This window comes from Canis lupus, chromosome 27 (assembly GCF_011100685.1).
Source record: "Canis lupus familiaris isolate Mischka breed German Shepherd chromosome 27, alternate assembly UU_Cfam_GSD_1.0, whole genome shotgun sequence".
Lineage (NCBI taxonomy): Eukaryota > Metazoa > Chordata > Mammalia > Carnivora > Canidae > Canis > Canis lupus.
The window spans coordinates 12,156,458-12,172,207 of record NC_049248.1 but is presented as its reverse complement, the minus strand read 5'-3'; the positions used below and the strand labels follow the sequence as shown (position 1 = coordinate 12,172,207).

At 36.8% G+C, this 15,750-nt stretch overlaps 1 protein-coding gene and 1 long non-coding RNA gene across 2 annotated transcripts in view; one reads left to right on the top strand and one right to left on the bottom strand.

Moving 5' to 3' along the window:
- LRP6 (LDL receptor related protein 6) overlaps positions 1-15,750 on the top strand; it is a 163,030-nt gene that overhangs the window by 1,804 nt on the left and 145,476 nt on the right. The window lies entirely within an intron of this gene.
- LOC111092852 overlaps positions 13,104-15,750 on the bottom strand; it is a 41,696-nt gene continuing 39,049 nt past the window's right edge. The window contains exons 3-4 of the long non-coding RNA XR_005379876.1: positions 14,677-14,760; positions 13,104-13,518 (exon numbers count right to left, since the gene is read on the bottom strand). This is a non-coding gene — a long non-coding RNA (uncharacterized LOC111092852). The remainder of the gene's footprint in view (positions 13,519-14,676; positions 14,761-15,750) is intronic.

Sequence of the window (15,750 nt, the reverse complement as noted above, 5' to 3'; positions counted from 1 at the left end):
GTGAGGTTTAATAAGTGTATGTTTATTTCATTATAGTATACTGTTGAAAGGGGATTTTGCTATAGCTGTGAGAAACATATTTTACATAAGAATATGTACTTTTTTTTTAAGGCAGTAAGTTAGTAGAATTAAATGAGAGTCCACTGATTGGTTAAAGTCTTGGGGAAATCTAAACCCATAACTTGGGATACTTCTGGTTGCCTGGTTTTATTTCTTGGAAGATGAGAGTGTGATGTAAATTCCATTTATTTTAACACCAAGTTTGAGCCTAGAGTTGGGTTTGTTCCTTCATGGTTTAGAGAAGTTGCACTTGAAGCATTAATTTTTAGTATGATGTTATGTAACAGACCTAAAAGAGTTAATAGTTTAAACTGCCTCATTTCTAATAGCAAAGTTTCCTCTCATTTTAAATGTAGCATACTCATGGTATCAGGTGGTCTTTGAATTGAACAGTACTTGACTATGGGTGCATATTATTTGAACTAAAATGGTCTTTTGATGTGAAAGATTATTATTCATATTTTAGATTCTTTTCATTCCTAGATAATGTCATTCTCTGTTATAAAAGTGGCATTAGTTAACCTTGGACTCTAAGGAGAACAATGTGATTAATTTGTTGCCTCAAGATAATTTTTTTTTTTTTTTTTTTTGGACAGAGGAGTTAACATTGAAAAGTTAACATTGGGATGATGGGATGATGAGAATTTGGGAGACCTTTTGTTAAATCATTATCTGAAGGCCAGGGAATAATGCTATTATCATCTGCATCCCTATCCTTACCATGGGAGGGCAAAGTGTAATGGAAAGATTTGGGGATTTTGACACTTAAATCTTGGGTTCAAAGTCTATGCTTCTCTACTTAATAACTTTTGTGATTCTGGGTCTAGTCAATTTCTCTGGGCCTCATTTTCTTGTAAAATGTAGGTAGTAGTACTGATCTGATTTGCATGTTTAACAGGCATTTTAAATGAAATGATGAGTATCAGTGATTTGCTAATGTTATTTTCGTTATTTTTTATTGTGGACATACCCTCAAATGCTAGGAATTTGAGATTTAACTTGTATAAGATGTATGGATTCTTACAGAAGAGATCTTGATCATTCTGGTCTAACTGCTTCTTTTGCAAGTGGGATACTCAGGTTCAGAGAGATTATAATTTGATCAAGCTCCTACAGCTAATTAATGGTAGAGGGATAGTAGGGATTTATTGATAGTGATTTCTTGTTCATTTTTTTAGCAAATATGTTTGGAATACCTAGTGTGTATCGGGCTCTGGTGTAGTGGTGAGTGAAATAGACATGTCCCTGTTCTAACGACCTTACAATCTGGGTTTCCCTCCTTACTATTTTCTTAGTTCCATACAGGTACTGATTACAAAAGATTATATCTCTGATTTTCTAGAGGAAATATTATCAGAATATAAATTTTGGAATACCATGTGTGTATAATCTGCAAATACTTCATCTCAGGTTGAGGTTTTGTTGTTTCATAAACATTTTTTGCTACTTAGTTTTAAAAAAAAGTATTATTAGTTTTGATGGGATGGGGGAAAATACTGTACAAGCAAGCCAGTAGTGTTTTCCGTGTTGTCTTTTGTAGAAGTGGTCCTTGGAAAAACTTTTTCTTTAGTATCAAATATAACAGGTTTTCGAGGAGGTAGAAAGAATTTTGGAGTGGGAATCAGGAGAATTAGGTTCTGATTCTAACTTTGTCATTAGCTAGCTGTGTTGTGACCTGGATAAGTCACTTAAAAACTCTGTACATCTTATTTTCATGAAGATAATGAATCCTCCTTTAGGAGATGCATAATTCATATTAATATGTTAAGGGCTCTGAGAGAATGTAGAAAAGACCAATTTTAATTTTGATTAACCCACTATTTCCCAAACTTTAATATTTTTTCCATAAATTCTTTTAACATTCTACTGAACCTTTGATCCAAGCAACACACTTGGAGAGAGCTGGACTGGATGACCCTTTGAGCATTAGGTTGATTAGTGTGATTGAGATTTGGTAATTTTGTATAGTTGAATTTGATACTTTCCTTCCTACCTATTTGGCTTTAGGTTTCCTTATCTGGCTAGGGAATAATTTCATTGGTTATGAGTAAAATTTCTATGAGTAAAATTTCAGCTCCTTGTTATCATGAAGCCTAACAGTGATTTCCCATGGTTTGGTTTTTCAGAGACTTTTTTGTTTTGCTTTAATTGGAGGTTTTTCCATTTGCTGAACTGAAGTATTCTTTCCATACAATTATACATGCTTTGGCTATCAGAAATATCAGAAAGAACTATCTTTTTTTGAATATCAAAGAAGATTGTGTGGAGAGTATATAAATGGAAAATATTTTATGTAAGTTTATAATTTGAACATACCTGAAAAACAACACAGTAACCTGTTTAGGTCTTTGGTAAATATTCTTGAAAAAATTCAGTTTCATCATGGAAATTTTTTTTTTTTTTAATTTTTATTTATTTATGATAGTCACACAGAGAGAGGAGAGAGGCTGAGACACAGGTAGAGGGAGAAGCAGGCTCCATGCACCGGGAGCCCGACGTGGGATTCGATCCCGGGTCTCCAGGATCGCGCCCTGGGCCAAAGGCAGGCGCCAAACCGCTGCGCCACCCAGGGATCCCCCATCATGGAAATTTTATTGCAAGTTTATATTCAGAGAAGGTTATAAAGTGGGGCACTACAGCAGGAAGGTACGACTTTGTTGGTAAACCAAATTCAGATCTTCTACTACTCTATGTACCCTTGGACAAGTTACTTAGCTTTAGTGTCCTCTTTTGTTATATGGGGATAATACCTTACAAGATTTCTGTGAGAACTGATGGGATAATTGCAGTGGGAGAGTATAGTGCAGAGACAGTAGTAGACTTTAAATAAAAGGTTCCTAATATTAAGATGGCTAAATTAAAAGAAGTATTAATGTTCAGGAAAGACTAGTAAAACATTTAAGTGTCAGGCTCTGTTTTAGGGAGTCCATAGTTTGAGGCCAGTGGTTTTTGAACTTTTTTGACTCTTCTGCAACCAAAGCTCCATGAAATACTTTTACTTCTGATGTTTTCTTTTTTTTTTAAGTTTTAATTTTTTTTTAAGTAATCTTTACCCCTAGTGTGAGGCTCAAACTCATGAACCCAAGATTGAAGAGTTGCATGCTCTATCCTCTGAGCCACTAGGCACCCCACTTCTGATATTTTTTATTTTATATAACTAAAATGGCCATTGTATTAAATTTATTTTACATTCTAAAGGATTGCAGCTTTATCACTGTTTTAAGTGAGTATACTAATTAAACTAGAGGATAAATAGTGCAGTTGATTGTGATAGTTATTTAAGAGTTAAGTGTGGGCAAAATAATTTTATCAAAACATTGTTTAGTTGAGAAAATTTTTTATTATTTCATTACAGCAGTTAAAACTGTTCATTTGAGGGGCATCTGGGTGGCTTAGTTGGTTAAGAATCTGCCTTCGCTTGTACTTGTGGGATTGAGCCCTGTGTCCTGGTGTCAGGTTCTCTGCTCATCAGGAAGTCTGCTTCTCTCTCTCCCTCTCCTCTCTGCTCAAGCCTGAGCATGTGCTAGCTTGCATATTTTTCTCTCTCTCTCTCTCTCGCATGTGCCCACCCTCTCTAAAATAAAATCTTTTTAAAAAAGGAAATTATAAAGTTTTTTTTTTTTTTTTTTTTTTTTTTTTTAAATTTTATTTATTTATGATAGTCACATAGAGAGAGAGAGAGAGGCAGAGACACAGGCAGAGGGAGAAGCAGGCTCCATGCACCGGGAGCCCGACGTGGGATTCGATCCCGGGTCTCCAGGATCGCGCCCCGGGCCAAAGGCAGGCGCCAAACCGCTGCGCCACCCAGGGATCCCAGGAAATTATAAAGTTATTCAATGGATAGACTTCTCCCTGTAGCATGAGTGAATGCTACTGAGTTCCTGCATTGCATGTTTAACTCTTTGTATGAGTTTTTAATGTATGTTCTGTAAAATGAGCCTCACCTTAACGAACACTGCTCCATGTGAATAACTTTGAATTTAGACCAGAAAACCTAAGAATGGGATATGTGCCCATGAAATTATTAATTTAAAATGTAATTCATCATAAATACAAGGAAAATAGTGTTTCTTGATATTATTAACACATGCTTTGTTTCTCAAACTTGTGTTATTTGTGGTAGTGACTATCCTCAGAAAAGGTTCAAGACATTCAGAAGTGAAACAGAATATTAAAATGTGCCTGGTTTGGCTCTATTTGGTGAAAATTACTGGTACAATGCTGTGATCCTCTTAGCTAATTTTTGTTTCTGTGATACCTTGCTTGGAAGGGCTAGGAGATTGAGGATGCAAAGTGAAATCATATTTTTAGGCAAAAAAATTTATTAAGTTATAAATTAACATTATGCCTAAAGTTATTACCTTCTCAGTAAAAATAAAAATGATTTTTAGTAATCATATTTTTCAAGAAAATGGTCATTCAGATATTAGAAAACTGTACCTTTATCAAATTATGTATGTTTGGCCAGGCCTTGATCAGTCATCACTTTATCACTCCTACACCAAAATCACATCAAGTACAGGATATAGGTATAGGAGTCTTTCTCATTGTTGGCCAGCTTTATTGGGAGGTGTAATTTAAGTATATCCATGTAAAAAAAAAAAAAAAAAAAGTATATCCATGTATCCTATTTAAAGATTGTGTATTTGCAAGTCCGAGAAAGCTACGTCTGAATTTCATTAACATGAACTCTTAGCTACACGTTATATGGTCTTTATTTGTTAAATTTCTTGATTTATGCCAGTGAAGACAACAGCTCTTTGTTAGAAATAAAGTGTTTAAAGAATAGATTTTTTTCCCTTCATATACCACCATGTACCAGAGCTTTTCGTGTATTAAGTATTCTAAATTTTACATTTAAAGCAATATAAAAAGATGAATTTTTATGACATTTATACAATCTGTGTGGAGCTTCATTTTGTGTTTTGACTCAAATTATTTATTAGACATGGTATAAATTTGTAATTTCTATAATTTTTTTAGAACAGATTAGATAGAGAAAACTAATGAGAAATCTGTGTTTATATCTGAGACTGAATTTGAAATGTGGATGTTGTAATGTGTTTTCTGGTTTTAGTATGTAACTATTGCATTGGTAATCATGCTCAAGTACTTTTTTTAACCCCCTTTTTTTTTTTTTTAAAGATATAATTTGGGGCACCTGGGTGGCTCAGTCTGTTAAGCATCTGCCTTCAGCTCAGGTCATGATCCAAGGGCCCTTGGATCCAGTCCCATATCAGGTTCCCTGCTCAGCGGGGATCCTGCTTCTCTCTCTTTCTCTCTCTCTGCCTGCCACTGCTCCTGCTTATGCGTGCTCTGTCAAATAAAGAAATAACATCTTAAAAAAAGATGTAATTCACATACCATAAAGTTTTCCGTTTTAAAGTGTTCAGTTCAGTGGTTTTTAGTATATTCACAGGGTTGTGCAGCTATCACCATTGTCTAATTCCAGAACATTTTCATCACCCCAAAGAGAAACCCCATACCCCTTAGCAGTCACTTTTCATTTCCTTTCCCTCAGCCTTTGGTAATGACTAATCTACTTTTCTGTCTGTATGGATTTGCCTACTCTAAACATGTCATATAAATGGAATCATACAGTATGTGATCTTTTGTGTATGGCTTTCACTTAGCATATATGTTTTCAATGTTCATAGCACATGTCAATACTTCCTTTTTATGGTTGAATAATATTCCATTGATGAAGTTCTTTCGTATGAGCATGGGTTTGATCATTGGGATCTTTATCTTGAAAAATTGTTTCTGAAATCTCTTTTTGAAGTTATAGTTCTTGTTTTTCTGCTGGAGAAGCACTCTTCACCAGCACCTCGTTTCTTACATAGAGCCCACAGTGAAACTTTTTTTTTTTTTTTTACCAAATTCATATTACATTAATAAAATAGAAGGGATTAGAAGTTACCTGGCCAAATTCTTCATTTTATAAAGTGGAAAAGTGAATGACTAACCTAAGGCTAGGTTGCTGGTAGTCTGGACAGTAATTTCACATGCAGTGCTTTCTGTGTGTAACGAAGTTTACGTGGGACTACAGTTTTGGAAAAGATACCAGTCGTTTTTAGTAGAGGAAAATAAATATCAGTGTAATTTGGAGTTTGCAAATAGGTGATTTGTCATAATACTGAAATAAAAACAAGTCTAGATTTAGGTAAAGAGAAACAATTTGAAATGATTATTAAAATAGGGAGAATGCTCTAATTGAAAGATCTGCAAGTGTCTCAAAATCAGACTCAAAAAAACTTTGACAGAGAAGACCAACTAAGCAGGGCCAGCAGGAACTTTGTATGGGTTGAGTCAAGAGGGTGGGGATAAGCAGATTACATGATCAGGATAGCTTAACTGGATTTGTTTTCCCACTGTGGTCAGCTGATGCTTGGAATGAGCTGTTAAGGGAGGAAGTTCTCCATCTACTTGCTTAAATTTAGGGCAAGCCAAAGTTTAGGGGCTTGTGGGAAAGGAGAAAAGCCTGACTAAAGTTTGGTCAAACCAGATCAGTGGATAACTAATAAACAGTCATGAGCACTTGGTCTGTCTCCCTGTTTAAGACAAGGTTTTTCACTATTAGGGGTAGGTTTTAGTCAGTTGAGGCTTATTGCTTTTTGCTATAACAAAAATAATATATAGACTGGGTGGCGTATAAACAAATTTATTTCTCACAGTTTTGGAGGCTGGAAGTCCAAGATCAAGGTGCCAGCATGGACAGTTTCGGTGAGGATCATCTCAGGATTGCAGACTGCTGATCTCTCTCTATCCTCACAGAGTAGATGGCAAGAGAGGAAAGAAGCTCTCAGTTTTTAAAAGTGTATTAATCCCACTCATGAGGACACCACCCTCATGCCTCCCCACCTTTTTTCCTACCCTTATAACTTCACTTAAGGAGGGCTGATTACTCCTCAAAGGCCTCACCTCCTAATACCTTCACATGGTGGGGAGTAGAGTTTCAATGTAAGAATTTTGGAGGACACAAACATTCAGTCCAGAACAGTAGAGTAAGAGTCATTGTGAAGTTAATCTCATTAGATTTGACCTGATTATTTATATAGGTATAGGCCTTGTGAGTTTGCCTTGCTGAATGTTTTTATAAGGAATCTTGGATTGGGGGCAGCCCAGGTGGCTCAGTGGTTTGGCGCTGCCTTTGGCCCAGGGTGTGATCCTGGAGACCCGGGATTGAGTTCCATGTCGGGCTTCCTGCATGGAGCCTGCTTCTCCCTCTGCCTGTGTCTCTGCCTTTCTCTCTCTCTGTGTCTCTCATGAACAAATAAATAAAATCTTAAAAAAAAAAAAAAAATCTTGGATTGGACTTGAAGAAAAAATTATTATTGAAGTGTAATTGACGTGCAACGTTATTAGTTTCAGGTGCACACTATAATGATTTGACAATTCTGTACATTACTCAGTGCTTATCACGGTAAATATAGTTAGGCTCTGTCATTGTACAGTGCTGCTACAATATTATTGGCTATATTCCCTGTGCTGTACTTATCACCGTTGTGACTTATTTTATGAGTGAGAGTTTGTACTTCTTAATCCTCTTCATTTTTTGCCCCCCTCCCCTTCCCTTCGGCAACCACCATCTTGTTCTTTGTATTTAATAGTCTGGTTTTACTTGTTTTGTTTTTTGATTCCACATACAAGTGAAATCATATGGTATGTGCTGTTTTCTGACTTATTTCATTTAGCATGATACCCTCTAGGTCCATCTATGTTGTCACAGATAGCAAGATTTGATTCTTTTTTGTGGTAGAGTAATAGTCCATTGTGTGTGTGGGTGTGTGTGTGTGTTGTGTGCATGCGTGTACACCACATGTTCATGCATTCATCTATTGATGGATACTTGGGTTGCTTCCATATTTTGGCTATTGTAAATTATGCTGCAACAAACATAAGGGAGCATATATCTTTTTGAATCAGTGTTTTAGTTTTCTTTGGGTAAATACTCAGGAGTGGAATTCACTGGATCATATGGTATTTCTAGTTTTAATTTTTTGAGGAAACTCCTTGCTGTTTTCCACAGTGGTTGTACCAATTTACATTCCCACAAATAGTGCATGATGTTCCCTCTTTTCTACATCCTCACCAACACTTGTTGTTCTGTGTCTTTTTAATACTAGTCATTTTGCCTGGTGCGAGGTGATATTTCATTGTGGTTTTGATTTGCATTTCTTTGATGATTAATGATGTTGAGCATTGTTTTGTGTGTCTCTTGGTCATCCCTGTGCCTTCTTTGGAAAAATGTCTCTTCAGGTCCCCTACTTATTTTTTAATCAGATTTTTTTTTTTTTTTGGTATTGAATTGTGTAAGTTTGTTATGTATTTTGGATATTAATCCCTTATCAGATAATATGATTTGCAGATATCTTCTCCCATTCAGTAGGTTGCCTTTTTGTTTTGTTTTGGTTTCCTTTGGTGTGCAAAAGCTTTTTATTTTTGTGTAGTTCTAGGAGTTTAGTTTGGAATTCACCCTTTTTTTTTTTTTTTAAGATTTATTTATTTATTTGAGAGAGAGAGTGTGTGCCCCTCCCTCCTTGAGAGAAACCCAGACTGTGCACTGAGCAAGGAGCCTATGAGGGGCTCAGTCTCATAACCCTGAGATCATGACCTGAGCTAAAACCAAGAAAGAGTTGGATGCGTAACAGACTGCGCCTCCCATGTGCCCCTGGAGGGGCACTTTTAAAACCTCTTGAAGCCAAGCAAGCCAAGTCAAGAATTCAGAATCAGGTTTACTTGTACCTATAGATTCTGGTGAATTCTTGAGGTTCCCAAACATATCCTAGGGTTCCTGGGCCTTCCTGGAAGTGATCTTGCTTACTTCACCTGCAAGGCTGGGACCTCCAGGCCAGGTACCAGTCTAGTTTTCCTAAGAGAACTGTGAGCACTGTAGGAAGTCAGCTATTGCTCCTTAAAACTTTCTGGTCATCTTTGATTAAATGAGCACTGCTTTCAAATATGGCATTCCAATCAAAGCCTTGGTTACATAACCAGTGTTTCCAGCTAGAGGGACACACTCTTATTGAAGCTGTGCAGATAACTATATTGTGTGAAAATAAGAATACACAGTAAAAGTTTTTGAATTAAGCAGGAGTAAGAAAAAATGTTTTATTTCTGGTTACAAAAGCATAGTCTGCTTAAATCATTATTAAGTTATAGATAAAAGAGTTCTTTGTGTCTAGAAAATGGGACATTATAAAGTATAGGCAATACCTTAAAACTTGTAATCATCCTTCATTAGTTTATTCTGTCCTGCTATTTCTTGTTCTGGTAGATCTTGGGTTAGTAGCCCTATGAATCTGTCTGTTTTTCCACTAGCTTTTTGAAAATCCTGACTTAGTCCGCTGTCTAGTCTCAAAGTTATTTAGGTGATGCTATTGGAGGTATCAGACTGTATCTGATACAGTCCTTTTCTCATTACTCCTTTTTTTTTTTTGTTGAAGATGAGCACTTTAACTATAGCTGATTTGCAAGCACTTTCAGGGAAGCAAAGGGCTTAAAATGGTGGTGATTAACTTACTCCTGACAATTTTAATTAACTAATTAATTTTTAAATTAAGTAATCTCTCTGCCCACTGTAAGGCTCAAACTCATGACTCAGAGATCAAGAGTCACATGCTCTATCGACTGAGCCAGGCAGGTGTCCCACTACTGATAATTTTAAAAGTGAAAGATTTGATGAGAATTTGTTATAAAACATGCAAGTGATGAGGAAATTTGGTGGTTTTGTGGCATGCAAACCAAAGTCAGGTCAATCTAAAAAATTTTAGACAAAATATCTGTAAGTATAATAATTAACCTTATTTTAAAGAAGAGTGGATATTACATTTAATTTATGTGTATAAGTGGATATGATCTTTGCAGAGAACAAAAACATAAAATACATAATAATCTTGAGTCATATCATGTATATAGTTAGAGCACATCAAGAATATATGAAGATTAGGAAGGGGTGGTGGTAGGGTGGCATGGGAAGGGAGCCAAAAACAACAACAAAATGAATACATCAAGATTATTACGTAAAAATTTTTAGTAAGTTTGGAATAAGTCCTAAACATTTGTAAAATAAAATTCCTTAAGTGATGTGAATTCTGTTTGAGAAACATTGGCCTAATAGAATATAGTGTATTCAGATTTATTTTATATGACCCAAGTCAACATAAAAAATATATAATTGAAATTATTGATGATACAATATTATTTAATGTTAGGCAAAGCAGCACCAGGACTCCTGATAAATAAAAACATATTATGGACAATGAGAGTATTGATAAATTTCTAGACTTCATATAACTTCGGAAATGATGATAACATTTTACTCATGTGGATTTAACCTGGAGGGAAGGATCACTTCTGATTTTGAACGGTGCTTCCCATGCAAATCATAACATTGATCATATGAACCTAATTATTATGTTTTTTAAAAAAGATTTTGATAACTTATTAGAGATAGAGAGCACAAGTGAGGGGAGACAGAGAGGGAGAAGCAAACTCCCTACTGAGCAGGGAGCCTGACACATAGCTCAATCCCAGGACCCTGGGATCATGACCAGAGCCAAAGGCAACCATTTAACGGACTAGGCCTCCCAGGCACCCCCCTAAATATTTTTAATACCTCTTTTTACAAGGTGAAAGAAGAAATTCTTTATAATTAATTCCCAGGGACCCTTCGGAAAATTTCAAAGATAGTCATGAGGCAAAATAATATCATTTAGGATTTGATTTTGAAAAAGCAGTATGTCAGAAGTCAGGAGATTTGGAGATGGAACATTGGATTAAATAGGACCATGGGAAATACTTGGCTACCTATTTTACCAAAGTGTCAAAAAATTTTATTTAAAGTAAACATAGAAAGGAACATGATGAACCATAGCTCTTTCAAAAGTGAGAACTTTGTTTTAATAATCAGGATAGGATTAAGTCAGCATCAAGCTCAGGAAATTCAATTCATAGGATACAGAATTTTTGCCTTCTAGTGAGATTACTCAGAAGGCAAAGAAAAACCTTTTATTACCTTTATTTATTTATTTGAGATTTATTTTTTTAGAGAGAGGGAGAGAATCTCCAGCAGACTCCATGCAGAGCCCAATGCTGGGCTCTGTCTCACAACTCTGAGATTATGACCTGAGTGGAAACCAAGAGGTGGACACTTCGTCAACTCTGTGTCGCACAGATGCCCCTTATAACCTCTTTCTTAAGAGCAGACCAAAGACTCAAGAAAATTTTGTCATTTTAATATAAGATCAAATTTTCGTTTTGTGTGAGTAACTGTATTTGATACTAAAGCACTTTTTGAGACTCTTACAAATAAATGTATCAGATCTTACCCAGCTTTGACCACACAAAAACATTTCTTTTCCATAAACTTTTTACCACATTTAATATCCATTCAGGTTTTGTCCTTCATCTTGCTCTTTCTATTCTGGAACAAGTAGTCATTTTGCTTTGAGACTATTTTCCTTTTCCTTAATAAAAACACATCCTGCATACCCTTATACAAAGTTGTTCTTTTCTGTCACTATTTCTCCTAGTAGGGTCTCATTTAAATATAAGACTTTGATTTATAAATTACTGCTGTTTTACAGAGAAAACAGAGTCACATAACTGAACTGTCATGCACGATCATTTTTCTGTAGACTGGCAGAGCTATGAATACACATCCTACAACTTTTTATAGCCATACACTTCTCAATATGGCAAAAATGAATATGCCTATAAATAAACTCAAGTATCTATAGCTGCTTGGTACTATAAAAGTAAGAGGAAAAAACTGTATAAACTTGAACTGCTTATTTATTTTCTGTCTTAATTAGAAATGACTTCAGCGGGGGATCCCTGGGTGGCTCAGCGGTTTGGCGCCTGCCTTTGGCCCAGGGCACGATCCTGGAGTCCCGGATCGAGTCCTGCGTTGGGCTCCCGGCATGGAGCCTGCTTCTCCCTCTGCCTGTGTCTCTGCCTCTCTCTCTCTCTCTGTGTGTGTGTCTATCATAAATAAATAAATAAATCTTTAAAAAAAAAAAAGAAATGACTTCGGTATTTAATAAATATCCATGCATTAAGTCATCATAGTTCTTAGGTTTTTTTTTTTTTTTTTAGATTTTATTTATTTATTTGAGAGAGCGCACAGAAGAGTAGAGGGGAGGGACAGAGGGAGAAGGAGAGGAATAGCAGGCTCCCCTCTGAGCAAAGGAGCCTGACATGGGCCTCAATCCCAGGACACTAGGATCATGACCTGAGTTGAAGGCAGACTTAACTGATTGAGCCACCTAGGCACCCTAGTTCTTTCTTTTATATTTAAGATTTTATTTTATTCATTCAGAGGAGAGAGAGAGAGAGAGAGAGAGAGAGAGTCAGAGACACAGGTAGAGGGAGAAGCAGGCTCCATGCAGGGAGCCTGATGCAGGACTTGACCCCAGAACCCTGGCATCAAGACCTGAGCCAAAGGTGGATGCTCAGTCACAGAACCACCCAGGCGTTCCAGGCACCTCAGTTCTTAGGTTTTAAGTAACTAAAAGATTTTGGAAACTATCTTCAAGTTGACTTATTACAAAACATAGTTACTACTGAAATAATATTTGTCAGAACAGTGATTCAACTTGGCTAAATGCAAATGTAGATATGATGCTAGTTTATTCTGTCAGTAAACCTGTAAAAGTTTAGGAAGAACATAGCCAGGTTTAATAAAAATGTATGCTTATCTTAATTTCATGTTGATAACTCAGAAAACATAGCTGTTTTTATTAAACCAATAATATTGAACTAATCTCATTTGCAGAAGATTTACTTAAATGTTTGTTACCTTGGATTCTTAAAGTACTTGGTTTGGTTTCTATAAAAATACTTTTGAAAGTAGTTTAATTTCCTTAATTTCTGAAAGTCTTAGGAATATTCAATTTATATGAACAATTATTTACTTTCAAGCCAGTTAGAATAGAACTCCTTTAAAGGATTTTATAATCTAAAATTTAATTGGTAATACCATCTGGAGGAAAGAAAATATTTTATATACATATAACACATTACATTAAAAACATACAGTATTGTAATAGCATTCTTAGTGACAGATGTAACTACATGTATGCTGAGCATAGCATAATGAATAAACTTTGGAATTGTGTTGTACATCTGAAACTAATGTGGCATTGTGTGTCAGCTATACTTCAGTTTGCTTACTCTGCATAAATAAAAGTTTTTAAAAAAAAATAATTATGAAGGATTCACTGAAAACTACTATTGCCCACTAAACTTATTTTAGGTTTGATATGATACAGATTACACAAGAAGTGGCTGAGAGCCTTACATACCCAGACATGGGAAATATGGGTTGATGGTTGGAGTTCATCTTTGGAGTCACACCTGGGATTGATTTTTTTTTTTTCCCCACTGCATCATAAACTTAATAATTGGATGGTCTTGAGTTAGGTAATTAACATCTCTGAGTCTTGATTTCTTCATCTGTAAAATTGATATAATGATACCTCCCAGGGTTGTTGTAAAAATTAAATGAGAAACTATATATAAAGCAGTAAGCATGCTGCAATCATTGTCATTATATGTATAACTGTCTTGTATTCCATTGGCCTTTTTGGCATCATTGTAGAAGAGTAGAATTGTGGTTATGGGAAAGCATATGGGTAAGTGTCAGAATGAGCAGGTTTTTGTAAGAAAATATGGAACCCATAAGAAATCTAGGTTCCTCACTGATTGGCTTTGTGACCATGGATAGGTCACTGCTTTGTGTCTTTGTTTTCTTAATTACCAGCAAAGTAGGGACACCTGACCCAAAACCCTCACAGGAAAATCATGGACACCAAATGGAATCATGCATGTTATTAAAAATACAAAGTATTATATGCAAATATGGTGGCTTTTTTGTTTTTGTTATGAAGATTAAGTATTAGAGAAGTTTTGGTTAGTGTGTCTCCCTATTGGGGGTCCATCAATTGGCTGCTTGAACGCTATTGCTCACATTTTCATTAATATTGGTTATTAGCTTGGCCATATGATGATAACATTTATTTTAAATGCCCTGTGTGAAGGACCTGGTGACCTACTTTACCCCTCTATAGACCTCCAGTACTGGGGAACACGGCTTTAGCCCCAGCACTGGGATCCCTGGGTGGCGCATCGGTTTGGCGCCTGCCTTTGGCCCAGGGTGTGATCCTGGAGACCCCGAATCGAATCCTATGTCGGGCTCCTGGTGCATGGAGCCTGCTTCTCTCTCTGCCTGTGTCTCTGCCTCCCTCTCTCTCTCTCTCTCTCTCTCTCTCTGACTATCATAAATAAAAAAAAATTAAAAAATAAGAATTAAAAAAAAAGAGAAGAAAGAAGAAGCCCCAGCACTGTCCCATCTAAATGTAGGACTTTGGGGAGGTCAGTTGACCTCTCTAGGTATCTGTGCTCATTTCTACAGTGAGGAACTGAGAGTATTCTCTCTCTAAGCAATTCATTGACCATCCTGTCACCCATGTACCCTGGTTTAAGCGATCATTCTTTTGCCTGGAGTGCTGCAAGTCCTAATTGATTTGTCTAATTTTACTGCCTTGCCAGCTTCTTTCTCCACATCTATTTCACATCACCAGTCAATCTTTTTCAAGTAGTTATCTTCAGTACCTTTCTCTGTAGCTCTTGAGCTAAAGACAAGCCCCTTCCTTAGGCCTCCAGGCCTGTCCTGGTTTGTCCTGCTTGCCTCTTCACCTAAAATCAACAATAGATATAAAAACATGCAAACAGACACAAATAAGTAGAGAGCCTATAGCTTCAGTTTGAAAGTTTCAACCTGCTGGCGGTTTATGTAAAAACTCATTCCTCCTTTATATTTTTACCATGATTGTGTTTCTGGTAGATGAGGCAAATTGAGGTTACCTGCTCAGTCAGTCTGAGGACTGAAGTGTCTCCACCAGTATTTGTGGAGATCTTTAAGATTTTCTTTGTCCTGGGATCCCTGGGTGGCGCAGCGGTTTGGCCCCTGCCTTTGGCCCAGGGCGCGATCCTGGAGACCCGGGATGGAATCCCACATCAGGCTCCCGGTGCATGGAGCCTGCTTCTCCCTCTGCCTGTGTCTCTGCCTCTCTCTCTCTCTCTCTCTCTCTCTGACTATCATAAATAAATAAAAATTAAAAAAAAAAGATTTTCTTTGTCCTGATGTGTAATTTTATGGGGGCTGTGTGCTAAATTTTGGGTGAGGGACTCAAGACCAAGGGCGTCTGGGTGTCTCCAGAGCTCATCTGAATGGATAAAAGATCCAGCCTACTTCCAGGTTTTTGTTTGTTTAAGAGAGCATGTACATGCATGTGAGTGTCGGTGAGGAGGAGCAGAAGGAGAGGGAGAGAGAATCTTTTTTGTTTTGTTTTTTAAATTTATTATTTATTATTTATTTTATTTTAAAGTTTTTTAAAATTTTTTTTTAAATTTATGATAGTCACAGAGAGAGAGAGAGAGAGAGAGAGGTAGAGACACAGGCAGAGGGAGAAGCAGGCTCCATGCACCCGGAGCCCGATGTGGGATTCGATCCCGGGTCTCCAGGATCGCGCCCTGGGCCAAAGGCAGGCGCCAAACCGTTGAGCCACCCAGGGATCCCCTATTTATTTATTTTATTGGAGTTCAGTTTGCCAACTTATAGCATATCACCCAGTGCTCAAGTGCCCGCCTCAGTGCCAGTCACCCAGTCACCCCAGCTCCCGCCCA